The sequence below is a fragment of the Sus scrofa genome, chromosome X (genome assembly GCF_054392235.1).
Source record: "Sus scrofa isolate SSC_HxYL_T2T_F1_AM1 chromosome X, Sscrofa_HxYL_maternal_Yorkshire_Landrace_v2.0, whole genome shotgun sequence".
Lineage (NCBI taxonomy): Eukaryota > Metazoa > Chordata > Mammalia > Artiodactyla > Suidae > Sus > Sus scrofa.
In genome coordinates, this window is record NC_139401.1 from 123,348,593 (window position 1) to 123,376,165 (window position 27,573).

The 27,573-nt window shown below is 42.4% G+C and overlaps 1 long non-coding RNA gene across 8 annotated transcripts in view; it reads left to right on the forward strand.

The window, feature by feature from the left end:
• Positions 1-27,573, forward strand: part of LOC102158351 (uncharacterized) — a 758,918-nt gene that overhangs the window by 422,009 nt on the left and 309,336 nt on the right. The window contains exon 7 of one of the 8 annotated variants that reach the window (XR_014835882.1): positions 9,605-9,779. The exons of 4 other annotated variants lie outside the window; for them this stretch is intronic. This is a non-coding gene — a long non-coding RNA (uncharacterized LOC102158351). Of the gene's footprint in view, positions 1-5,259; positions 8,557-9,604; positions 11,500-27,573 lie in introns of those variants that run through there. 3 more of the 8 variants (XR_014835880.1, XR_014835881.1, XR_014835888.1) reach the window with 3 other exon arrangements.

The following is a 27,573-nucleotide window of genomic DNA, read 5'->3' on the forward strand; positions in this document are numbered from 1 at the left end:
CATCCAAAAGTCTACAAACAATAAGTGCTGGAGAGGGTGTGGAGAAAAAGGAACCCTAGCACACTGTTGGTGGGATTGTCAATTGGTGCAACCACTGTGGAAAGCAGTATGGAGATGCCTCAGAAAACTAAACATAGAACTACCATTGGATCCAGCAAGCCCACTCCTGGACATCTATCCGGAGAAAACCACGCCTCGCAAAGACACTGCAGCACTATTTACAATAGCCAAGACATGGAAACAACCTAAATGTCCATCGACAGAGGAGTGGATCCAGAAGAGGTGGTACATATACACAATGGAATATTACTCAGCCATTAAAAATAATGAAATGCCAGCATTTTTAGCAACATGGATGGACCTAGAAATTATCATGCTAAGTGAAGTCAGCTGTGCAATGAGACACCAACATCCAGTGCTTTCACTGACATGTGGAATCTGAAAACAGGACAGACGGGACTTCTTTGCAGAACAGATGCTGACTCACAGACATTGAAAAACTTATGGTCTCTGGAGGAGACAGTTTGGGAGGTGGGGGGATGTGCTTGGGCTGTGGGATGGAAATCCTGTGAAATCAGATTGTTATGATGATTATACAACTACAGATGTGATAAATTCATTTGAGTAATTTAAAAAATTAATTAATTTTTTAAAAAAGTAAGCAAGTTTTCTTTTAAAAATGCTGTCGAGAAGTCCCCTTGTGGCACAGCAGGATAAAGATCCAGCATTGTCACTGTAGCAGCTTGGGTTGCTACTTTGGCATTGATTTGATCCCTGGTCCAGGGACTTCCACATGCTGCATGTGCAGCCAAAAAAAAAAGGGCTATTGATTGACTGGCTGCCATGATTTCCTGGTGAGCCCCCTTAGATTGCTAGCCATCTGTGTGTAGGATGTGATCCAGGAAGCCAGCATGGCAGAGGCTGTGTGCCTTTTGTGGAACCACACAGAGAGAAGCAGTATCTGGGGATGGTCTTCTGCTTAGGACCTTTCAATCACGTCCTATGAGCTTTGGTTCCCTCTCCTTGCTGTAAGAAATAGAGGGCAGACAGAAATTAAAGTGTGGCCTAATAAGAATTTGCTTATTGACACATGGGCCGCTCTTCCTCTGCTTGTAAGAAACATTAGCAGGTGTATTTATGCCTTACCTTATACATTTTGATAAGCACTGTGGGAACCTATAAGACAGTTTATCATGCCTATCCTCTTTACCCCAGCATAATAAGAAATAAGCTCTGAATCAATAGGTGAAATGCGCTGGGACCACCTACCTAAAGTGAGGTTTCAGCCGGCTAATTCCTCCTTCTCAGGGCTAGGGATTGGCCTTGTTTTCAAAATCTGTCGCAAGGGAAATAAGTTTAGAACATTGTCAATTCCCTCTTTATACCCCAATCTCTGCCATAATCTCTGTTCCCGCAACTGCAACCTGCTGCCCAAACTGTAACAGCATCTTTCTAAAAAGCCTAAGAGGCGTGCTCTCTTGCCCAACTGGCTGAACCATGTACTGATATACAGCCTATGTAGTTGCAAGGGCCAATGATTCAATACCTCAGCCAGTTGCCTATTAAGCACTTTGAATAATTTCTGCTAACATTTTTTGTGCTTATTGTATGCCAGGCACTATGCTAATGTGCCTTACATGTATTAGTTCTTTTGATTGTCATAAATCTTATTATATGGGTGTTACTTTTATTCTTAATTTTGTAGATGAGGATGCTAAAATTTGGAGAAGGGAATTTATTTTCTCAAAGTCACGCACCTCTTAAATTGCAGAGTTGGGATTTGATCACACATTGATTTGACCCCAAAGCCACTCTCTTGGCCACTTTGCTATACTGTCTCTCAGGCCTCTTGGTTGTATCAACTTAATTATGTACAGATCCTAACACCTCAGTCCAGCTCAGAGTTTAGAGTCAGACTGTCACCTGCTAGTGAGACCTTGGGCAAGTTACTTTAAGTCTCTGGGCCTCAATGTCCTTACCTGTAAAATGGGGATAATGTTACTTACCTCATCGGTGGTAGCAAGGATTAAATGAGTCAATGTATGTACAGCACATTTAGAACAACACCTGGAACATAGTAAGTGCTGAGTACATCATGGTTAGTACTCCTATTTAAATCCAAATGTGCCATGGGGAATACTGTGTCCCCTGAAACAGTATCCAGATGATGCTGGCCTGGCAAACTATGGTAATCCCAGTAGATAGAGGTTACTTTTTGCTATCGACATCAGCATAATAAATTTAGGAACTCTGCTCTAGTCATTGTTTGTCTCCTATATAAATAGAGAAACTTTGTTTTTCCCTGTAAATCATTTAATCCACAAGTATTATGGTGAGACTTCTACCTGTTTCAGCACTGTACAAAGAGTGAGACTATCACAAAAGAAATATGAGATAGGAGCCCTGCCTCCAAGGAATCAACAATCTAGTGGAAGAGACTGGCATATGATAAATAGCAATGAGGAATGCTAGGCAGTGTGTAATTAAGTGCTCAATGATATGGTACTTATTGGAAAAGACATAAGAATTCAGCAGACAGAAAAGAGGTGAGTTGGAATCAATATTCACATCTAGGCCAATTGAGAATATTCCCTCCTAAAGCATGCAGCTGAGCTGTCTGTTTGCATATTCACCAAAGCCAGAGTCAGCCTAGCCTAGTGGGCATTGCAGCAAATGTCACCTAGTTGGTCACCTGTGCTCAGCAATTCCCTATTCCCTCTCAGGACTGTTCCTAGCCCACTGCTTTCACTATTTATCTCCTTGCCCTGTGTTCTTTTTCTTCAGAGCATGTATTCCTTTCTGACTGAATCATATATCGTTATTCCTGTGGTGCTCTTCCCGGCGCCTTGAGAGCGGGAACTTTGTTGTCTTCACTGCTCAGTCCCCAGACTCCACAAGAATGCCTAGCTCAAAAAAAATATTCTTTGGGACAAAGGAATAAACCCTTACCAGACCTGTTCTCTTCAGCTTTCTCCTTTGTTCTAAGGCCGGGCTGTCCCCAGGGCTGCTGCAGATAATTGTAATAGTTCATTGAGATTTCTATGTATTGTGTTCCACACAACCATCCCATGAACCCAAGAATGTTATTCTTTCCAGCTTAGCAATGTAGCAGCTGAGGCCTAAAGACATTCTGCAACTTGTCCAGGTTCACATGCCTAAGAAGTGACTGGCTTCCAGTAAGACTTGACCATACACTTTACTCTCTTTGGCTTTAGTCTTATGACAACCTCTAGTGGAGCTGGAACATGCCCAGAATTAGAAGCAGAGATGTAGAACCCCAGAGGGGCAGGCATGTATGAAGGGTGGATGAGAGAGTCAGTGGGTAGGCATTATGGGTCAAATTGTGCCCTGTCCCCCTCCCAAATTCATATATTGAAGTCCTAACCTCAGCACTTTAAAATGTGACCATATATGTAAATAGGGTTGTTGCAAATGTAATTACTTATGATGAGGTTATACTGAAATGGGTGGAACCTAAATTCAGCATGACTGGTGTCCTTATGAAAAGGGGGACTTTGGACACAGACACACACAGACAGGGAGAAGGCCCTGTGAAGATGAAGGCAGAGACTGGAGTGATCGCCAGCAAACCACCATAAGCTGGGAGAGAGGCATGGAAAAGATGTCTTTCCCGCAGCTCTCAGAAAGAACCAACTCTGCGCATACCTGGATCTCAAACACTAGCCTCCAGAACTGCGGAGCAATAGTTTCTGTTGTTTAAGCCCCCCTGGATTGTGGTATTTTGCTATAGCAGTCCCAACGAATTAATACAGTAGGAGTAGGCAAGGGGAAGCCTGAGGAAGAGAACAAAAGAGAAAACCTTACAGCGCCTGGTGGGCAGTCTTGCTGGTATTCTATCCTTGCCTCTTCTACCTTCACCCACATCTCAGTCTGCCATTCTGAAGGTAGAGCTTCCTTCTGGCAGGACCTCGCCAAGCATTCTGAAGGAACTAGTGATTTCCTAGGAGAGGAACGTAGCTTCCTGATTGTCCTCGTTCGCTCTGTTATCCAGGCCCACAAAGGGGATCATGGTGCATGGACAGCCACTTACAAAGAAATCTACAGGGACTCCACAGGCTCTGTGACATCTCCAAGGCCAGTGCTGCCCTGCAGTATCCCAGATCTTTGTATGAGGGTAAGTTTCAGAAAATCCCAGAAGCTAGCTTCCTCGTACTTTTTATGTTGGTGGCCCTGCTTGACGGGAACAGTTGGAAACAGGACACTCAAGGGGAAGATACATCCTTAATCTCTGCAGTGCCTACTGCAAGGTATTGATTCCATCGTCCTTTAACCCTCTGGCACTGGATTAATATTATCTCACTTGTAATGAAGAAAGAATCCTGACAGGAATTATTATATGGTTGCAAACTATAATAGATCTTCTCACAGTGAAAATAATGAGGGCTCAAGACTGATTTCATGAAGAATGGCAGGAAAAAAATGTTCATCTCCCTCCCAGGGCCAATACCCATCCTCACAAACCTACTTGGGGAATTTCAGCAATTTCCAAACCCTAGCAATTTCCATATTGGACAGAACATCCCTGTTGTAACAAAAGGAAACTTCCCTCAGGAGTAGGGTTAGTGCTTGATTTCTATAACGTAGAGGTCAGCAAGTGTTTTCTGACAAGAGTCAGACAGTAGATAGTTTAGGTTTTGAGGGCCGTCACTCTTACAACCACTCGGTCATGCTATTGTTGTATGAAAGCACCCATAGATCATACGTAAATGAATGACTGTGGCTATGTGCCAATAAAATTTATTTAAAAAATAAGCAATGGCTGAGAGTTCCCTTCGTGGCTCATTGGTAGCGAACCTGACTAGTGTCCATGAGGATGCAGGTTTGATCCCTGGCCCCGCTCAGTGGGTTAAGGATCTGGTGTTGCCATGAGCTGTGGTGTAGGTCACAGACACGGCTCGGATCTGGTGTTGCTGTGGCTGTGGTGTAGGCCAGCAGATGCAGGTCTGATTGGACCCCTAGCCTGGGAACTTCCATATGCCACGGGTGTGGCCCTAAAAAGAAAAAAAAAAAAAAAAAGGCAATGGCCAGATTTGGCCTGTAGGCCATAGTTTGTCAACCCCTGCTGTATATCACCAAAAGACTAGAACTTTGCTCCCAATGGAAACAGTGTTCCTCTTTCCAAAGTTTTGGTTTCCAAATCTTTCCAGGGAAATGTCATCTCAGGGTTCCCATTCTTTTGCACCATCATCATGAAAGAGAAGAAAGAAAGGAATAAATCCATCTCATTATTTCTTTTAGGGCTCCATATTGCCAATATTGAACTAAAGTGATGCCAATCTGTGACCCTTTAATTTCTTCCCCTGGAATTTATCAGCTCATAAATTTTGTGATAAAGAGCAAAGAAAAGATTGCCTAACGGAGTGTCTCCTTCAGTGATGAAATTGCATTGATAGAAGAGGACTAGACTCTGTGTCTGGAGCCCTGGCTTTTTGTCCCTATCTCTGCCCCTGACAAGCCCAGGGACCCCTCACAAGTCACTCCACTTCTCTGGTGTGACCAGTCCTTCCCTGTCTACTTTACGGGATTGTCCTGAGAATGAACAAAAAAGACCAATAAAAGAGACATGAAGGCATCTTACAAAAAGTTAAATTGTTACAGATCTATTTCTCCAAGGAAGCCAGGAAGATGAGAGGAGTGCTTTTCTGCATAGATGGAGATGTTACAGCTCAAATAGAACCCTGAGCCCTCATGATGTGGAAGGACCAGGACAGGAGAGGCAAGGGGCTGCACAGGAAGCTGGGGCAGTTTCAACCTTCCCATTAAGCTGGCTGGCTCTTGTGTCATTTATATCTAAATTGATTCCTTTCACTTTGGGTTGTTTCCCAGCAAGTTTATTGGAAAGAGCATGTGCTCATTATTGAATTCCCTTGTTTATTTTTCCCCAAATCTACTATATCAGTACCAAACAGTCAGAATTCTCTGACACTAAAGCAAGTGATTTATTTATCTATAGCTATCTATAGCTTCCAGCTTTGATGGGCTTTATTTCTATGTGTTAAAAGCACGGAGCCCTTTAAAAGTTTGATTCTGTTGCCGAAAGGAAAACTTGGCTGTGTAGGGGAACTTGGATGGCAGTGAAAGGGAACAACTCTCTGGCTGACAAGTCTAAATGTCAGTGCTTTTTTCAAGTGTATCAAAACATATAGAATCTGATTGTAGATGAAGAGGCCAGACTTTGGTAAATTCTTACAGGGAACTATGTTTGGGCTTCAGCCTACAGTGGGAGATTAGGTTCAGGGGGAAAAGCAGTGGGATCAGCAACCCTGATTTAAGTCCAGGCTGTGCTGCTAACTTGCTGTGTGATTTTAGCTAAGTTACTCAGTTGTTTTTGACCAGTGTCTTCTCATTTGTAAAGTGAAGAGATTTTAATTTTAAGACTCCTTTTCCTGCCCACTCTCTAGGAATTAAGAATTCAGTTGCCACGATGCTGAAACCAATAGTGCCTACTACTGATCTCATCATTCGTTTGCTCAGGAAACATTTATCGAGATGCTATTGTGAGCAGGACACTGAGGGTACAATGACAGACAAAGACAGACTCAGATCCTTCACCTCTTGTATCCCATAGAGTATAGATGATCTCTCTGCTCCCGCCTTTGAATCAGAGAAGTAGAAGGGCTTTGATACTATTATTGTTCAATTGCTATTTTATCCCATTCTTTTGAGTAACACACATTTTGCCCAGGTCTTAATATAATATTGTCCTGACCTAGAAACAGATTCTGTTGTGGTAGTGAACACATAGTTTAAGTTATGCACGTGGAAGATATTTTTTGACTTAAAGCTTACTGGAAGCTGGTTTCCAGTTTGGAGCAAGAGCTGCTGAGCTTTAAACCTTAAGTGTTCAGAGTCTCCGGTTAGCCCTGTAACCTTACCAGAGGCCTTGAACCTAACTGGCTCTACCTGTGGGCTGGGCCACCAGGGGCAGAACTGGTAGCAATTTGCCTGGAGAAAGGAGAGGACAGCTTGAATAGGCTCTCCAGAGAAAGGGACAAACCCAGAGCTCCCGAAAGCATAGGATGTGAAAGAAATGGTAGGATAGCACGGAAGTGTTCAAAAGGACTAGGATGACTAAGAGAAATAGGTAAGGGGCAGGAAGAAGGACGAGTTGGGCATAGTCTTCTGGGCTCATAATAGACAAACAGAGCCATGCTGAGGCCACTACATAGTTGTAAAGGTAGAATATTCACCCACTGACATTCATTTGATGAATGCCTAATAGATACTTTGCTAGATTCTAGAGATACAGAGACCAATTAGACTTGGTTCATGCTCTCAGAGAACTCATGGTCCATTTGAAAGCGGCAAATGAACAAATGACCAGTTAGAATACAGATCTGAATTCAGTGAGTTCAGTGTTCTAGCCTGCTTCATTCGCTGCTCCTAGTACAAGATGTTGTTGTGAACCAGATGATGGCTCAGAGAAAGAGGGAAGTAGAAGAATCAAAGAGATATTAAGGAGAGGCACTAGACCACATTTGGTGATGAGTCAGAGTTAATGGCAAAGGGAAGAATCAAGGATGACCTTCAGTCCTGTGATTTGGACAGTTGAGTAGACAGTGATGCCATTCCCTGAGAGGATGAATCCCGAGGTTTGATCCAAGTACGGAGACTGGTGGATAAGGATTGGGAGCCTGGTAAATCATGGCTTACTATGAAGCTCCATAGGCAGCCAAAAGAACTGACTGATCCTTCTGTCTCTCACTTCATTTCTGCCCTGGGATGTCTGTCTGTGTGTCACATCCTGAGAAAAAAAGAACTGGGGTCTTTTTGAAGAGGGAGTGGAAACTGAGCGTTGTCTGTAGTCTGACACAATGAGAGTTAAATCAGGGGTGTGTTCAGTGTAATGTCCAGTCCCTCTGTCTTCAGGAATTCCAGTGCTTGAGTAATATCCTGATGTTTCTAAAGGGACAAAAGAAACTCTACATGGGGATATTTCCCCTAGTGTCAGTTATGTATCAGCTCACAGATGTGAGCGCAGGGTTTGCCTTTCATTGACAAAGGATTACCTCTTCTGTGACTCCTTCAAATTTGAGATTATCATTCTCATAAAGGCTTCTTTTTAGCACCATTATGACAATTAAGTTTAGGCAGAATAGAACCACATCCCCAAATATTATATCAGGTAGTAAGATGAAAAACAAGGACATTACCAGGGAAAGGTGCTTCTGGCTAGAATTTCTTCTCCATGGTTTCCTTGGGGATGTAAGTTTGAGATTTTGTTCGTTGAAACTGGCCATAACACAATACTCGATATGTATTTATGTGTCTGTAGAACAGGAGAACTGTATTGGCATGTTTTGGTCTAGAAGTTTTAGTACCAGAATTTATTTACTTATTTGAAGTAAAGCTGATTTACAATATTAGTAAATAGTAATAGTAAATGGTAAAACTAACCATGTGTTAGTTTCAGGTGTACAGCAAAGTGATTTAGTTACATAAATGTATTTTTTCAGGTTATTTGCCATTATAGGTTATAACAAAACAATGAATGTGGTGCCTTGAGATATACAGTAAATCCTTGCTGCTTATCTATTTCATATATAGTAGTTTGTATCTGTTAATCCCATACCACTAATTTATCCCTCCCCCCATTTCCCTTTTGGTACCCATAATTTTATTTTCTGTCTATGAGTCTGTTCCTGTTTGGTAAATAAGTTCACTTGTATCACTTTTTCAGATTCTACATATAAGTGATATCATATGATATTTATCTTTGTCTGGTATACTTCACTTAATATGATAATCTCTAAGCCTATCCATGTTGCTGCAAATGGCATTGTTTCCTTTTTTAATGGCTGAGTAATATCTCTCTGTGTGTGTATACCACATCTTCTTTATCCATTCCTCTGTCAATGGACATTTAAGTTGCTTTCATGTCTTGGCTATTCTAAACAGTGCTGCTACAACATTAGAGTGAATGTATATTTTCAAATTTAATCTTTTCCAGATGTGTTTTTCATCTTTTCTGGATATATGCCTGGAGGTGGGATTGCTGGATCATATGGCAGCTCTGTGTATAGTTTTCTAGGGAACCTCCATAGTAGTAGTAGTAGGGAACCTCCGTAGTAGTTGCACCAGCTGACATTCCCACCAACAGTGTGGGAGGGTTTCCTTTTCTCCACAATCTTACCAACACTTGTTAATAGTTGTCTTTCTAGAAGTTTTAGTAACAGAATTTAAATTGGGGGTTTTGTGCAAAGGCAGTTTTCATGAAGGTGTTACGTGTAGAACGAGCACTGGACCAGGAGTCAGAAGACCTCCATTCTAGTTTTACCTCTGGTGTTAACTAGCTGTGTGACCTTAAGCAAGTCCCTTCCCTTCCATCAATCTCAATTTCCCCAGCTATAGAATAAGCGTGTTGGACTTAATGGGGTAGTCCCTTTCAGCTGCACTGTTCTAGGAAAGTGAGCTGAGAATAAAACCACTATGAATACGTACTATAAACTGCTATGAAATGAACTGAGAATAAATACCTACGCTGGTCAACTTTGTTGCAGAGCTCTTTGAAAAGGCAGTAACTGGTAGATGAAAAGATAATTAAAACATCTTATTGTTTTCATTAATCATGCTTGTATCCTAGAGCTTAATCCAACGCCTTTATCCCGAAGGAGCCGGCCTAAGGAGCCAAACTGCAGTTCTGAGAAGTAAAGAACTCTATGTTCCTTTGCGAGAACACCGGCTGGCCTTAGTGTAGCCCAGGAGTGCTGGTGTGGGGGCTCTGCTAATACAGAAGGTAACTGCAGGCTGGGATAAAGGTAATTGAATGTTTCCATTCTGAGAGTTAGATGAAGGCTATGGAGCCCCCTCTCAGACACACACACACACACACACACACACACACACACACACACACACACACACACACACACAATCCCTAAGTGCCCTTTCCTCTCCCCTTGAGTAGAAAGGTGGAATGCCCCCATAAGGCACTGGGGAAATGGGGCTGCTTCCCAAACAGCAAAGACAGCCTTTCCAATTTCATAAAGAAAGAAGCCAAGGTAACTAACACCTCTGCAGTTGGCTTGTGGTGGGAGTTCACATCACCTGTGGATGCTGAGTCTCTCTGTCACTGTCAACCCCGAGCTGACAAGATAAACACAAGCAAGTCGTGTGCTCTTAAAGGCAGAGGGTGGAAGGTGTGAAGCCAACTGTGGGACGGGAGATGTAAAGGGCTTGACGAGCAGGGCCAGATTTGGCCTTAAGCCCATGAAGGCCTGCCTTGTTGCTCCTCTGGGAATGGACCCATTTCATAACAGTATTATTCACAGCCTATGTTGACTCGAGCAATGCAAGTGAAAGAACATGAGTATTCACACCCTCTGTACCCCACCAGTGCCCCACCAACCACATGACAATTTCTTTTCTCGGACTTGGGACGTCAGCCGAGAGTGTCCCGAGAGATCTTTCTGACCCTTACCTCACTTGTGTAGTTGAAGAACCAGGGGTGCAGAGCCTCAGCAGTTGGGCCAGAGACATGCCTCTAGTCACACTAAATTAACGGAAAAATTAAAACTCAAAAGCAAACTTCCTTTGATGAATAATCAACTATAGCTCCTTTCCTTACCAGTGATTCGCAGCTGGAGACAGCACTGTCTCCCAACTACCACCAAGAGACATTTGGGTTGTCAGCAGGACTCACAGTATGGGATTAATGCTGGCATTAATACTCAGGGGGCCTGCGGTGCATTAGACAATCCCACATTATAAAATGCCAGCATATCCCATTGAGAAGTACTGCAGTCCCTACACTGTGTTTTATCCACTTAGAAAATACAGAATACCTTGTCTCCTTCTTCTCAGCATGAGGGGCGTGAGACTGGAGACCTCAGTTCTAGTTCAAGCACTGGCATGATATCATTGTAATCCTTATAATCTGTATTACATCATTCAGACAAGCCTTCCTCTCTGGATCTCAGTTACCTCATTTGTAAAATAGTGGTTTTGCCAAGATGGTCATCAAGAACTCTTCCAATTCAACATTCTGGGCCTTCTTCTTTCGGAATATGGTCCAGCACTACTTGGGCGGCAGCTTGTTAAGAACCTAGATTCCTGTACTACACAACCATAGAGACGAATGAGATAATGTCACTAGCAGGAACATGATGGACCGAGAGATTATCCTATTAAGTGAAGTAAGTCAGAAAGAGAAAGGCGGATATCATATTATATCACTAATATGTGGCATCTAAAATATAGCATAAGGGAGTTCCCGTCGTGGCGCAGTGGTTAACGAATCCGACTAGGAACCATGAGGTTGCGGGTTCGGTCCCTGCCCTTGCTCAGTGGGTTACAGATCCAGCATTGCCGTGAGCTGTGGCGTGGGTTGCAGACACGGCTTGGACCCCAAGTTGTTGTGGCTCTGGCGTAGGCTGGCAGCTACAGCTCCGATTAGACCCCTAGCCTGGGAGCCTCCCATATGCAGCGGGAGCAGCCCAAGAAATGGCAAAAAGACAAAAAAAATACAATAAAATAAAATATAGCATAAGTCAGCACATCCATGAAACAGAAACAGACTCCCAGACACAGAGAACAAACTTGTGGTCGCCAAGGGTAGGGGTTAGGGGAGGAAAAAATTGGGAGGTTGGGATTAGCAGAGGCAACCTATTCTATGTAGGCTGGTTAAATAACAAGGTCCTACTATATAGCACAGGGAACATACTCAAGATCCTCTGATAAACCACAGTGGAGAAGAATACGTGTGTGTCTCTGTGTGTGCGTGTGTCTGAGTGTGTGTGTGACTAAATGATTTTGCTGTATAGCAGAAAACAACATGACATTGTAATTCAACGATACTTCAATAAAATAAATTAAAAATAAAACAAAAAAAGAAAGAACCTAGATTCCTGGACCGACCACAGACCTGCTAAATCAGGACTGATGAAGGTGGAGCACTAGGGTCTTTATTCACTCCCCACCATGATTCTGAAGCACAGTGAGTTCGAGAGCGTGTTCTAGTGTTTTCTGTGGTAGAGCTGCACTTGATCAGCTAGCACTTACAGAGTATAAAGAGATCATTCCCACCTCTCGTTCAGAGCTGCAGCAGCGTTCGTGCGATAGCAGGCCTGATCCCAGTGAAGCCCCAACACTGAGCTCAAGGCCCTTTGTGGGCTTCCTGACAGATTGCTGAGGCATATGAGCAGGGGGAGGGAATCAGCTCAGGGAGTGGTGCTGCGGGAGGCAGAGGTCTCAGAGGGCACAGTCTGACTTTTTAAGCCTGTCGGGTTAACCTCTCTGACAACTGACAGGAGACAGCCTGCGTCTGTTCCAGCTGCCCACCCAGCACCTGCCTTCTCAAGCAGCTGCCCTGACGAGGCTGCGAGCTCAGGCTCCATGCTCCGACTGCTGCTAACTACAGAACTTCTTTATTTGGTCTAAGCACTGCCTCTGCAGCCTGTCCCCTGACACAGCTCCAGCAGCTGTCTCCTTCATCCCAGCACAGTGGATGGAGCCTGCAGCAAACATCTTGTGTACAACACACCCAGAGTGATTGACGGCTTCTTCCTGTTGGCTCATAGAATGCTTCGCTCTCCCATCCAACAGTCCAAATTTGATTTCCTCCATCAGTGTTCAAAGCCAAAAGGCTAAGACACAGAGTCCACCTTTGGCCAGTCTGGTGGAGAAAAGGGTAACTCTTTGAGCTTGCAAATGATGTGTCAAACAGACTGCGTTTATTCATCATGCGAAAGATGCAAGAGCTGTGTTCCAAGGAAGCTTTGAAGATTTATCACCTGGCATTCTAGGTGACCTTCAGGCTGACAGGCCATCGGTAATCACCCTACTAAATAATGCAGAACGTGTTGGGCACAGTTTCGTCAGGGAGTCTCAGGGATTTCGAGGCCTCTCAAGCGAATGGAGGAAGGGAGGAAGTTAATAGCCAAACGTAAGCTAGTGTCCCAAATCAGGATGCCCTCTCTCTCCTACAGAGAGCAATCTTTCTGAATTTATTTTGCCCAGAGTCATGAAATATACAATGGGGAATTATAAGTGAACGTTAAACATCAAATTTCCAACATACTTTTCTTATGAAGTTTTTAGAAATTAACTGTTTTCCCTTCTCCTGCCCTCCTCCCAGAGGAACAAAATCACCGTTAAAGTGAGTACTTCCAGTTCCTAAGCCGAGGGCACCAGTTGCTACTCAGGGAAAATGCCAGAGTATGCACATGTCCATCATTCAGTGGTTGGATGTAAAGATTTGATCACAAATAATTAATTTAGTGAGGGTAAAAAAGTAAGTCAAAGCAAAGGCCAAAAGACGATGCATTGTCAGTGAGGTAGGGCCCACTTTACACCTGTTGGAAAGCTTGCTAGTTATTAATCTGCCCTGACAGGAAGAAAGCATTTTTGTACCCGACAGAGTTGATAAATGTGGCGAACACTGGCCCTTCATTTTAAAATCAATATGGAATGTTTTTCAGAGCAAACCCGGATCAAGCCAGCATACCAAACATAAATGGCTAACAACCAGCCTGGAGACTAATTGTTTAAATGAGTTCCAGGGGACAAATAAAAATTACAAGAGGGGAAGACAGGAGACAAGGCTGATAAAAGGAAAACGGGCTCAGCTTGGTTCAAGGAAAATTTTCTCTAATAAAGAGGATCTTTGGAATGTGAAAGGGACTTGTTAGGGCAAAGAGCAGTGAAATGCAGGCAAGAAATGAGAGCTCTTTACAGCTAGTATGCAACTTGGGGCTGAAAGTCTGAACTTGGAATCAGAATCATACAAAGCTGTAGTGCAGAAGCCCTAACACAACCTCAGAATCTTCCAGGTTAGAAACATCTGATTAACTGCTCCTTATAATTTGCCTAGATTAATTCATTTCTTCAACAAGCATTTATAAAGAATTCTGGAGAGATATCAGTGAAGAGAACAGTGTCCCTGCCCTCAACAAGTTCACAGGAGAGGAAGAGAGACGGAAAGTTCCAGCACCAGGCAATAGTACTGTGTTTGTAGGAGGCACAGGGATGTCACGGGAGCGCAGAGCAAGGGAAGCCAGTCTGACCCGGTGGGAGGAGAATCCAGGCAGAGCTTCCTAGAGGGAGGCTATGAGTCGGAAGGGCCTGAGTTCACACCCAGCTGCTACCGTTTAGTAGTTGTGTGTGACTTGGAGCAAGTCACTAATTTCCATCCAATTTCATCTGTAAAAATTGTCCCCAAAACCTCACCTGTGAAATGTACAACTTGCCTCATAGAAGTAAATGAGCAGCCCATGGAACGTGCTCGGCACAGTTTCTGTCATCTAAGATGTGCTTGTAAAAAAAAGAGTACATATTTATTCATTTCTTTTTTTAAAGTAGTGACTGCTATAGACAGAAAGTATTCTTCTACTGCGAAAGTTCTAGGGTTTCTGCCATTCTGTTCCCATAAAAAAGAGAAAAAGGGAATGATTTTTCAGGAAGTCTTGCACTGAATTTGCTCTGCCAGCTTTGGAAAACTGATCCCACAGCTGCTATTGACAGCTGCTGCTCATCGTTTCACTCAAACTGGCTACTGCATCTGAACCTTAAAGAAAGCTGGTAATTAAACACATGTGCCTGTGCACATACGTGCACACACTGTACACACACGCATGTGCATACACGTAGACACATGTTTACCATATGCCAGGCTTTGTCTTATGCTCTTTCACATGTTTCCTCTCATGAAATCCTCACAACAACCCTGAGAGAACATTGTTGCTCTCCTTCACTTACAGATGAAGAATAGGAGGCTGAGAGTTTGACTGTGGTGGTTAATTTTATGTGTCAACCTAACTGGGCTGCAGGGTACCCAGATACTTGGTCAGACATTATTCTGGGCATTTTGTGAGGGGGTCTTCAGATGAAATTAGCATTTAGGTGGGGGGACACTCAGTAAAGCAGATTGCCCTCCACCATATGGGTGGGCCTCGTCCATTCAGCTGAAGGCCTGAATAGAACAAAAAGGCTGCCCTTCCCCCAAGTCAGAGGGAATACTCTAGCTGACAGCTTTGGACTCTCTCTGCACCATTATCATTCCTGGGTTTCCAGCCAGCTAGCCCACAATGTAGACTTGAACTAGCCAGTCTCCATAATTACACCGGCTGGTGCCTCATCATAAATGTCTTTATCTATATAAACACATCCTATTGGTTATTTTTCTTTGGAGAACCTTGAGTAATATAGTCACATATTTTATTTTATTCTTTAAAAAGTTCTGTGAGATTTAAATATTGTCATACACAGTTAAAAGGCAAAACAGTGAGGCACAGAGAGTTTGAGTACGTGCCTAAGACTAGAGTTAACCCATGCTTTCCCTCTTCCCCAAGCTGATTCAAGACCCCTGTTTAAACTTCTCATTTGCACAGAGCAAAATGTTATCAGTGACACCAGTGCCACTGGTGGTTCCAGTTTCTAGTGGATGCAGCCCAAACCCTAATACCCTTTGAAGGACATGGCACAGCACACACAGACACACAAATCAAGCTATTAAATGCAATTAGAGCCATCAAGTTGGGCATCTACTTCAGTGATCACGAAAGCTACTTGTCCAAAATATATGTCTCCAATCTGAATGAATGAATGAATGCCTGCTCTACATCACAAAGATGGATCTCCAGCAAATTCATTTTTTCTCTGATGATGAAAAATTCCAAGTTTGGAAAACTCTTTCTCATTTCTTGTCTAGGTGTCGGATGTCCTGGGTTAAGTTCAGTCCCTTATGAAACTATTAAAGGAAAAGGGCCTCACAGGACACTGGACAGCAAAGCAGAGTCCAGAAGACCAGGAGGACAGGATCAAGTGTAGATAGGGATAGATTTAATTGAGGAGTGGGCTGGGCTTGGGTTTTCAGAAAGGTTTTCTCATCCAACATTTATTAAGAACCTATGCTATGCCAGGCATGGGAAATCCAAAGACAAGACACTGGTTCTGCCTTCCAGAAGCCCCTAATCTAGCATGTCTCACAAGATGGCAGGGGATTCATCCATCTGCAGAACAAATACTTAACAACTGGCAGCTATGCGCCAAGCCCCTATGCTAAGTGGTGGGCACAGAGTGGTGAGTAAATCATGTATTCCAGATTCGTAGCCCCACTAAGGCTCCCAGTCTGCTGGGCCATTACACCCACCTTCAATATCACCAGAGTGGGCAAAGGACCCTGTAGTCCCCATCAAGTCTCACTCAGTTGATCTCTTTTGAAACAATGCACTGTGTCTCTCTGTAGATTCTGAATTCACTCCCTCTCAGGAACGTAACCCTGTGACTGGGGAGAGATTACTGTATTTTCAATTATACAAGGCCAAATGCTCTGGGGGAAAAATAAGACAGACAGACACTATATTCAGACATGCAATCTCCTCAGCCAGGAAGCAAGGCAGCCAGAGGGAGCAGTGACGGCCATCCGTCTTCCCTCGCCCAACCCAAGAACAAACAATCTTCTCTGAATATTAAAGGCCCAGGAACAATTTAGAGAGAAAGTGTGCACTTTCTCTCCCCTACCATATGCAATGAAATGCAATTCTGATGTTCAGAGAGGCTCATGATACAGCCACATTTTTCAAAGAGCCTGCCATGGCTTTTTATCCTCCACAGCATCTAATAACTGTCAAACATTTTAGATTAAAATAAGTATGAAAAACACAACCTCACTCAGCATTTCCTTTGCTCTGCAGACAAGGGACTGGAATGAAAATCAGCCTTGGGGTTTAAAGTACATAATGGAACCCCGCCCTACCCCTTGTGTTAAGCATCTACTATGTTCAGAAATAATACATTAGAAATAGCCTTGACTTTGCAGGTGGGCATGCCACTGACCTGATGTTGACCTTGGGAAGTCCCTTCAACTCTATGAATTTATATTTCCTCGCTTCGAGAGTGGGAATAAGAATCCTTATCCCCCTGCCCATAGGATTGTAGTGAGAACCAAATGAGATCACATATATAAGAGATCTGACACATCGTAGGCACTCAACTGAGAGCTGTCCATCTCCTTCAGGTCCTTCATCTTGCCCTGAGGATCACCTGAGAGCAGTCTACTTCTCAGGGCTATTACCCTTGTTTTTGCCTGGGCTTCCTTTCTATTCTCTATTCCCTTCAAGTAATTCAGGAAATGCCAGAATTCCTCCTGACCTTCCTTCAGATTTTTACTGCTTCATTCTGGTCTTCCTTTGGCTGCTAATTAGGAGGTAAGTCATCCATGCAGTATTTGTACAACCCAATCCAATGAGCACGTTCTGTTGTCATTGAGAATCCGTATCATTTAACTGATGCAAATCCTCCAATAATGAGAAAGTTTCATGTTCCATATGAAAACAAATCTCCAGTAATTAGCTTCCTCTTGTCATCAGTGTGTTCCGGCAGGTTGGCTGAAATGGCCTGGGCCAGGGATTGGCAGCGCTCCAAAGCCTCAGTCTGTTGGGAGCTAGGGCCTTTCAGTCCTCTGAAAGGAAAGAGCTTAGGAGAGGGAGAGCTTTCAGCACTTTTCACTCCATGCTGTAGGAGTGGCCTAACACTCAGCACCCTCTGTGCAGAAAGCCGCCAGGCATTCTCCTGTCATGCTGTCAGGATCACTCCATTCAACCTTTTTTGGTCACTTGCGAACTCAGTGTATGACTTGGGAAAGTCTCCTTCCTTCTCTTTTTCTCAACCTTCTCTGTTAATTGAGTAATCTAGTGGAGGGCAAAAAGGATCTGGGATCTACTGGATTTGTATTCGTTGACTGTCTTCACCTCTACCCCCACCACTACCACCAACACCAAAAACCTCTCTAGGTAACTCAGAGGGATTCTACACTGAATTCCAATGTGATGGGGACAGTGGTTCCCCACACCAGTGAACATTTCGCAGACACCACCTGGGCATTCTACAGTTCATCTCAATTCTGACACTATCGATGGCAAGATAGCCTCAGATGCCACAGATTGAGAGTTCAGTCCTACGAGGCTGCCCCGGCCTCTTGCGTCGCCAGTCATAACCCCAGGTTATCACTTGTGCTTCTGACTGACCAGCCGATGACCCCCTTCTTGAGTTTGCTTAATTTGCTAGAGCAGCTCATAGAACTCAGAGAAATATTTTGCTTACTAGATCACCAGTTTATTATAAAAGAATATAACTCAGGAACAGCCAGATGAAAGAGAGGCATAGTGCAAGGTGTACGGAAAGGGTGGCCACTCTTCCAGCACTGCCAAGAGTGCACCAACCCAGAAGCTCTCTGAACACCATCCTTTTGGGGATTTATGAGGACTTCATTACATAGGCATGATTAATTAAGTCATAGGCCATTGACGATCAATTCAGCCTCCAGCCCCTCTCTCATCCCCAGAAATCAGGGGCCTTCCAACCTCTGTTCATGGTTGGTTCCCCTGGCATCCAGTCCCCCGTCCTCAGGTCCTTTCCAAAGATCACCTCATTAACATAAACTCAGTTGTTGTGCAAAGGGGCTTGTTATGAATAACAAGACACCCATTCCACCTTCATGGCTCTGAAGCTATTTCAGGAACTCAGGACAAGAGACCAAATTTATGACAAAAGATGCTTCCATTGCTCTTATTCAAGCAATTCCAGGGGTTTGGGGAGCTGTGAGCCAGGAACTGTGGACAAGACCAAATTTATTTGAGAAATACATTTTGTTCTTCTGAATTGCCAAATATAAATTCCTTATAAATCACAATATTGCAGTAACTTAACAGCCACGAAAGACTTTATTGGCAGGATGTTGGGAAGTTTGCAGATGAAATGGGAGGCTGGAGACAAGGCTAGGAAACAGAAAGGAACCAGGACCAAAACAGTTTGAGCTTAGAGTGCTGCTGCTTGTACGGATGAACTTCAATCATGTGTGTTTTGTTCTTGCGCCACTTGGAAAATGCTGGGCTTTAGAATCTAGTTGTCTCCATTTTAGTTACCTGCTGGCCTCTGGATTTAGTGGAACAAGAGTAGGGCAGAAGGAGCCTGCAGGAACCCTTTTGACTTCCATAGTGGAAAGGCAGGCTTCCCGATCACCTTCGAAACTTCAAATACCTCGAGCAAGCTATTTTCCTATTTATTGTTTATTGGTCTATTAACAACAAAGAAATCTCTTAGCTTCCTGCTTTATAGCCTAAGAAGCTGGAGTCGCACCCTTCCCTTTTCATCTCATCATTACCTTCCTCCAGCTTTTATCTGCTTGTTCCTTTATTCTGTTGCCAAGGTCAATAAAGTATGCTTTATTTTGCTACTATGCTTAAGTTTTCCATGCTTTTTCTATTAATTAATTTTAATTTCATTTCTAATTTTTAAAATGAAGTTTAATATTTGTTAATTTTATTTATTAACTATTTTGTTTACACCCCAGTCCAACTGATGTCTCTTTAGTTTTTTTTTTTTTTTTTTTTTTTAGGGCCATACCCATGGCATTTGAAAGTTCCCAAGCTAGGGGTTGAATCAGAGCTGCAGCTGCTGGTCTACACCGCAGCCACAGCAACGCAGGATCCGAGCCGTGTCTGTGACCTACACCCCAGCTCATGGCAACACCGGATCCTTAACCCACTGAGCAGGGCCAGAGCTCCAACCCACATTCCTCATGGATACTAGTCGGGTTCATAACCCACTGAGCCACAATGGGAACTCCCTTATTTTGGTTTTTCAAGCTTATTTTTCTAGTAGATTCCCAATAATATCCTCTGATTTCTTACAAATTGTCAACAATTTGTGGTCCTTTATTCTTGAAAGTCAGTTTTCAAGAAAGTCAGCTGGATAAAGAGCCCTTAGCTCACACTTTTCTTTCCTAGATGCCTTAAATTCATTATTCTGTTTTCTTTTGGCATGAGGTCTGAAGATAATCTAATTTTTTTCTTTATAAGTAAAATGCTCTTTTTTTCCCCCTAGATGTCTGAGGTATTTTTCTTTTTCTTTAAAGTCCTTTGGTTTTATTAGATGTTGCCTTAGTGGGTTGGTTTGGAATCAATATCCCAAGACATGCAGTACACACTTTTAATATGTAGTTTCAAAAATATTTTTTAATCAAGAAAGTTTTATCAATTATATTTACAGTATTCTGTTCCTTTGGCCTTCTTGAGCAATTTTTGTTATGCATACATTCAATATCCTTTACCTATAATTGATATTTACCACTTTTTTTCTCTTAAACTTATTTTATCTCCATTTCTTTCTAAGTTATTAAAAATATATTTTACTTTCTATTTTAAGGCACTGTTGTGTTTTTCCACTCCTTTATTTCTAGTTAGTCTTTGTTTTTCAAATGATTCTTTTTTGTTTATAATTCTTTCCTGAGTTCTGTCACCTCCTTTCTCTGAGTGTTTTAAATTCTGATATATATTGTTCTTTTACATACTGTATCATTTTCTTAGTATCTTATAGCTCATTGAAAATCATAAGTTTGAGTTTTATCTGTTTTGTGAGCAGATCTTTCCAGCATACTTTCATCATCTGTGGGATGTTATGCCTCTTACTATCTTTTTTCTTATAATAATGTTTTATGAGGTTTGGCCTTGACAAACTTTGGATGTCCATTTTTAAGGGAAATTAATTTTATTTTCTTTGGTATAGTGTTTATAAACATCATGACTGGCTTTCTGAGATTCCCAGGCTTTCTCCTCTCCTCTACTTTATTCTGGACCTTCTCTTTGCTTTGTCTCTGTTGTCCCACTCCTGCTCAATTTTGATTCCATTACAATTAACTTCTCCTCACTGTGGAACTCAAAGGAAGTCATGGCCAATCAGTTTTTAGTTTTCACAGTTCATAGAGACTAAAGCGCTTCAGTCCCTTTGGCAGTTTTTTCAACTTTTTAGTCATAAGACTTCATCTATGGAGTCCTGGGCTTGTTTGTTTGTTTGTTTTTGAGGGGGTCTCTAGAGAACACTCCAGGCACCCACTCTAATTCAAACATCAAACTGGTCATGTTTCAGGTGTACTGTGATATCCTAGGAATTTCCTTCAATACTCTTCTAGGGTATATCCAATATATTCTTTTTTTATGTTTTATTCTTATTTTACTGGATTAAATCTGTAGGAAATGCTTTAAGAAAGGAAGTTAGGAAGATGAACTTTCGGAGTCCTTACATGTCTAAAAAAGTCTTTATTCTGCTATGAGTTTTGACTAATTTCAGTGAGATAAAATTCTCATTTTCCATATAACTTTGTGTATATTTCCTGATTGTATTCTAGTTTCCAGTGTTGTTTATGGGAAGTCTGATGGCAGTCTGATTTTTACTCCTTTAGAGATGACCAGTTTTGTATTGTATCTTGTATCTCTGGAAGTATTTTCTCTTTATCTTGTTGTTCTAAAATTTCTCAGTAATGTATGTGTGTGAAAGAGAAAAAGCAAGTCTTTTTTTTTTTTTTTGATAAGCCCCTTTCACCTGAAGACTTATATCCTTTCACTTTGGAAGAAATTGTCATCTACTATTTTCAGGGACAATTTCCTTCCTTCCATTTTCTCTGTCCTCTTATTCTGGAATTTTTTGTTGTTGTTGTTGTCTTTTTGCTATTTCTTGGGCCGCTCCCGCAGCATGTGGAGGTTCCCAGGCTAGGGGTCGAATCGGAGCTACAGCCTCCAGCCTACACCAGAGCCACAGCAAGGCGGGATCCAAGCCGCATCTGCAACCTACACCACAGCTCATGGCAACGCCGGATCGTTAACCCGCTGAGCAAGGGCAGGGACCGAACCCGCAACCTCATGGTTCCTAGTCGGATTCGTTAACCACTGCGCCACGACGGGAACTCCTTCTTCTGGAATTCTTATCAGTTAGCTGTTGGACCTCTTGGTGTGATTTTTAAAAAATCAGTCTTATCGAACCTTTGTTCAGTTTCAAAAATAAGCACTTATTTTAAGTGTGCATATACCCATGTAACCACCACCACAATCAAGGTATAGCATAGATTCATCATCACAAAATTTTTTTTCATGCTTTCTTGCAATTATTTTCCCTCACCTCTAGCTGTAGTCATCAACTGCTCTGCTTTCTCTCACTACAGATTACTGTGACCTGCTCTGGAACATTGTATAAATAGGATGATGCAATGTGTATCTGGCTTCTTTACTCAGCCTGGTGTTTTTTGAAATGTATCCATGTTGTTGTACTTCTCTTTATTTCTGATTAGTACTTCACTGTGTGGATATACCAAATTTATTTACCAGGGTTGATTTTTTTTTATATCAGAGTTTAGCAGTTCAGAGTATGTGCTCTATAGTTCATGATCTTTGCCTTCTGGTGTCACACTGTGGTTATGTCCTGTTACTTAGCAAAAGGGACTTTGAAGTACTCCTCAATTGACCTTAAGATAAGAGGACTCTTTTGTGATATTTGATGGGCCCAATGTAATCACATGAACCCTTAAAAGCATAAGAGGGGCCCAGAATAATGTGGTAGCAGAGGAAGTCAGAGATTTAATGCAAGAGAAGGACTCCATGTGCCTTTGGTGGCTTTGAAGATGGAGGGGACCATGGGCCAAGGAATGTGGGCAGCTTCTGGAAGGTGAAAATGATCCCAGGCTGACAGCTAACAAGAAAATGGGGACTTCAGTCCCACAGCCTCAAGAAACTGGATTCTGGCAATAACTGAATGATCTTGGAAACAGATTATTCCTAGAGCTTCCCAATAATAGCCCAGCTGACGACAACTTGATTTCTGCCTTCTGAGACCCTAAGTAGTGGGCCCAGTTGAGCCTGGCCGGACTTCTAATCTATACAACTGTAAGATGAGCATTGTGTAAAGCCACTAACTTTGTGGTAATTTGTTATGGCATCAATAGAAGGCCAGTATAGAGCTAGACTCTCCAGATTCAAATCCTGGCTCCACTGCCTTGTAGCTATGTGACCAGGAGCTTCTCTATGTCTAAGTTTCCTCATCTATAAAACTGGACACTAGTGTTATGTACCTCATATCTTCATTATGAGGATTATGTTAGTAGATGTATGCAGAACGTTTTCTTGCTCTATGGCTAGATGTGCTTGTCACAGGGCAAACACTACCATAAATGTTATTATCATCTTTATCCTCTTGCATTTAACTTTCTGGGAAGCTATATCAACTTAATGGTCTAATCCTTCTATTTAACACAATGTTTTAACATGAATTTTATTTTGTAGAATGCTTTCTTTTTTTTTTTTTTTTGTCTTTTTGCCATTTCTTGGGCCGCTCCTGCGGCATATGGAGGTTCCCAGGCTAGAGGTTGCATCGGAGCTGTAGCTGCCAGCCTACGCCAGAGCCACAGCAACGCAGGATCCGAGCCGTGTCTGTGACCTACACCACAGCTCATGGCAACGCCAGATCGTTAACCCACTGAGCAAGGGCAGGGATCCAACCCACAACCTCATAGTTCCTAGTCGGATTCGTTAACCACTGCGCCACGACGGGAACTCCTAGAATGCTTTCTTATTGTCTTACCATTTCTTTTCAATAGTGCCCTGTAAGCCTTTTGTTTCCTGAGTTATTCGTTTGCTGTTATTTTTGTCTTTTTAATTACTTATCTTGGCTTTTCTCATTCATATCCTGTGAACTTCTCAACAGCCAGTGATCTTTGGTTTTACACTCATATTAAATAATGAAGTACTAGGAAAGCTGACTGGAAACTCCTGGCATGTGACATGTGGGGCTTCATCACCTGGCTAGCTTTGCCTTTGGTAAGTGAGAAGAGAGCCATCACTAAGCAGATGGCATCTCCCAGTCTAGAGCAGATCAGTTTCCTCCAGTTTTCCTCCAATTTGCTGCCTCTATGCAAATTCTAAGCTGTATTTTCCACTGTCCTACATCAACAACCACCACTTTTCTACTTATCTCTATCACCCAGAAATTTGTTCCTCTTTCTCATTCAGTGATGGTCCTTCTGCTAGTCTCTTTGCTGTTGGACATTCATACCTATTGAATTTATCGATAGTTTTACTATCATTTTCATGGGATTTCCAGATGCCCACTACACCGCATTGAATCCGCAGCCACCAGCCTGCCTCAATCCCTCTTAACATGTGCTTTTGTTTTTTTCTTCCCTGAGAAATTAAAGGCTTTCCTACTTGATACTCTCAACTTCCTGCTCTTACTCTTCTAAATGTGTAACCACATCTCCACTCATCTCTTCTCAGAAGAGCAGATGTCTCTTATTTGTCCAAGGTTAATCCTCCACCTCCATGCCCTTGTTCTTTTGGTATTTGATGACTTTTTTTAGCCTGTCTTCTCTGAAAACAGGCAAAAATAAGCTATAGAAGAGAATGGCACACTCATTGGATGACACAAACTTGTTAAGGAATCAACATAAGTATTTCTGAGGGAACCTGCTCTCACCTGAGAGACTGTCCAGATCTCAGCCTGTGATTTCAAGTCTTTCTGCCTGCCATTTTGAAAGAATAAGAAGGAGTAGGGAGTTGCTTATGATTTATTAGGTGTAAAACACAGAAAGGAGTTGATTGTGACCACAAATGATGTGTTCATATATTGCTAGGGTGCAATCAAGCACAAAGCTCACTACCAAATTTTTTAAGGCTACTATTAAAAATACATGGTGCAGCGGAAACGAATCCGACTAGAAACCATGAGGTTGCTGGTTCGGTCCCTGCCCTTGCTCAGTGGGTTAAGGATCTGGCATTGCCGTGAGCTGTGGTGTAGGTTGCAGACGCGGCTCAGATCCCGCGTTGCTGTGGCTCTGGCGTAGGCCGGTGGCTACAGCTCCGATTCGACCCCTAGCCTGGGAACCTCCATATGCCGCGGGTGTGGCCCTAAAAAGACAAAAGACAAATATAAATATAAATATATGTATATAGTAAGGATCTTTCTTCTACCCCAGTTTTGATCTTTTATCTTAGGTCTACAGTTTCCTCACATAGTTATGTCTCTTTATGATCACCTCTCTTTCTCACTCAATATTTGCAGATTCTTTGAAGTAGTCTTGCAGGGAATAGAAAAAAATCAAGATACAAGGGGAGACAATGTTTCAAGAAAGAGTAGGATATCAACAGCGCAAAGCTATGCAGAGGTAAAGAGGACAGAACTGAGAAAAATAATATTGAATTTGATGATGTGAGATCATTGGGGATCTCAGTGAGATTTGTTTCTAGAAGTTGCTTATGTCAGAAGTCCATAATGCAGAAGACTGAGGAGTAGATGACATGTGGAGAGTCTGAGGAGACATATCCTGGAGAAGGAGGAAGGAAATGGGAGGAGATAGGGATCAAGAAGAGGGTTTCCTCAAAAATGGGGATGATTGGAGCATATTTGTGGGCAAAGGATAAAAAAACCCAATAGACTCACGGACGGAGTGTGTAGGAATAATTGAAAGACTGAAGAAGAGAAAAACAGTCTATTTCTGCCCTTAAAGGTGGTAGTTCGCCCACATTTCTGTCCTCCGTTTCCTTTTCCTTTTTTTTTTTTTTAACCTACACACTCTCTCAGGTATTTGAGCCATTCTCACAGTCTTTGTCTCCATGAACAACCTCCACATCTCCAGCTCCAGCTTATATACCTCGCTCATGAACTTCAGTTCAACACTTTGGACTATTTTTTGAGAATGGATGTCTCACCAGCCCTCAAATTCAGTCAGTCTCCAAATACAGTTGCCTGCACCTTCAAGTCTGTCTTTTCCCTTGGCTTTTCTCTTTCTTTCTGTGAAACATTCATTTTCCAAGTGCCACTGAGAAAAGCTTTGGCATTGTTTTCCCCTTATTCCTTTGTTCACTTCCCATATCCAGTCATACACCAGACCCTGCAAAATCTCCCTGCATAGTAATTTTTGGAAATAGCCCATTCCTTTATTTTCACCCCTTCTGCCTATGCCCTAGGACAGCCTCTTATATTCTCTTGCGTGGATCACTGTTGCCTCTGCCTCTAATCTCATCCTCTTTAATTCAGCACTCCATAAAACCATGAGTGCCTTCTTGTCGAAATATCATTCTTGGGAGGTCCTGTTGTGGCTCAGTGGTAACAAACCTAACTAGCATTCATGAGGATGTGGGTTCGATCCCTGGCCTCCCTCAGTGGGTTAAGGATCTGGCATTGCTCTGAGCTGTGGTATAGGTTGCAGAGGCGGCTGGATTCTGCTGTTGTATGGCTTTGGCTTAGGCCAGCAGCTATAGCTCCGATTAGAGCCCAAGCCTGAGAACTTCCATATGCTGCAGGTGTGGCCCTACAAAACAAACAAACAAGCAAAAAAGACTAAATAAATAAATACCACTCTCATTGTGCCTATTTAAAATCAACAAACTAGCTAACCAACTAACTGATAGCCAACCAACAAAACAACATAAAAACATCTTCTGTGGTTTCCAAAACCATCAGTACAAGTAAAAGTCAACTACTTATCCTGACAAAGTCCTCCACAGTCTTGCGCCTGTCCTCCTTTAAAACTTCATATAGTGTTTCTCCCCAGAGGAATCCCTTCATTCCAGCCAAATGGTCCATTTGCCGTCCCTCTACTCATGCTGTTTATCTGACCTGAAATGCAATTCTTTCACTTATTCTTACATGTGCTAATATTTCTTCCATCCATTAAAGCCCAGCTTGACTCCCACTTGCTCCATCCACTCTTCTTCCCAGGAAGAATGCTGGGAATAGAATGCTAAAATCAATAAGGCTTTTCGCCCATCTTTACTGAAAATCATCTGTATCATCTTATAGAATCCCACAATGCTAACACTGAACATTCTCTCAAATATTCTTTAACCCAACTTTCTTAGTCTTCAGGAAAGTGAAGTCCAGTGAGGAAAAGTATCCTGCAATGGTGACACAGTGAGTGGATGACTTAGAGGTGAGTCTAGAATCTAGATCTCTGGGATCTGAAGCAAAAGCATTGACCTTGCCCCCAGATCATTACATTATAATTTATTCTGTGGCTCTTATACATTGCTGTCCTAGAATATAGAATTTTCAGTTGGTTCCCACATCCTTGATAAGTATTGACTTCCAGGGGGGCAGGTGATATTTCTCCTACTTCTTTGAATTTCCCACAGCACATAATCCATTGCTTTAGGCAGAACAGGCATTAAGCAAATATGTATTGATTGAACAAGATATGCACAAACTATCAATTTTCATTGTTTCATTACCACATTCTATCAATTAAAATTAGTGGTGGCCTTGGGTCCACTAGTTAACAATAGTTAACAATGACAAAGCATGATATTCCAAAATAGCCAGGTAAACTAGAGTCCCTACTGTATATTTCATAAAGTCTTTGAAGGGCAGAGCTGGAATTGCCCTTGAAGATCATTTGACATAGCAGTCCTCCTTATTTCCCCCATTTTATTGATGGGAAAATTGAGATCTACAGAGGAACAAACATGACTTGTCCAAACATACACATTAAATGAATGGCATAGTCAGGACCAGAAACTACGTCTCCAGATTCCTGAGCCAAAATTTTCTGTAACCCAAGAGAATAGGTTACACACTACAAGGGTTAGATTAAGTACATAGGGTTTAGCATATGACTAACCTGACTCTGGCACTTAGCAAGTCTTTTAATACCAATGAACCTCAGTTTCTTCATTTTCAGTCATAAACCTGCTTGGGAGGCTCTGAGACCAGCCAAAAAGACAATACTCACCATTGGCTGCAATGCCTCCTGCACTGGATGGAAAAGACATAACCATCAGCTGAGGCCCAAGGCCA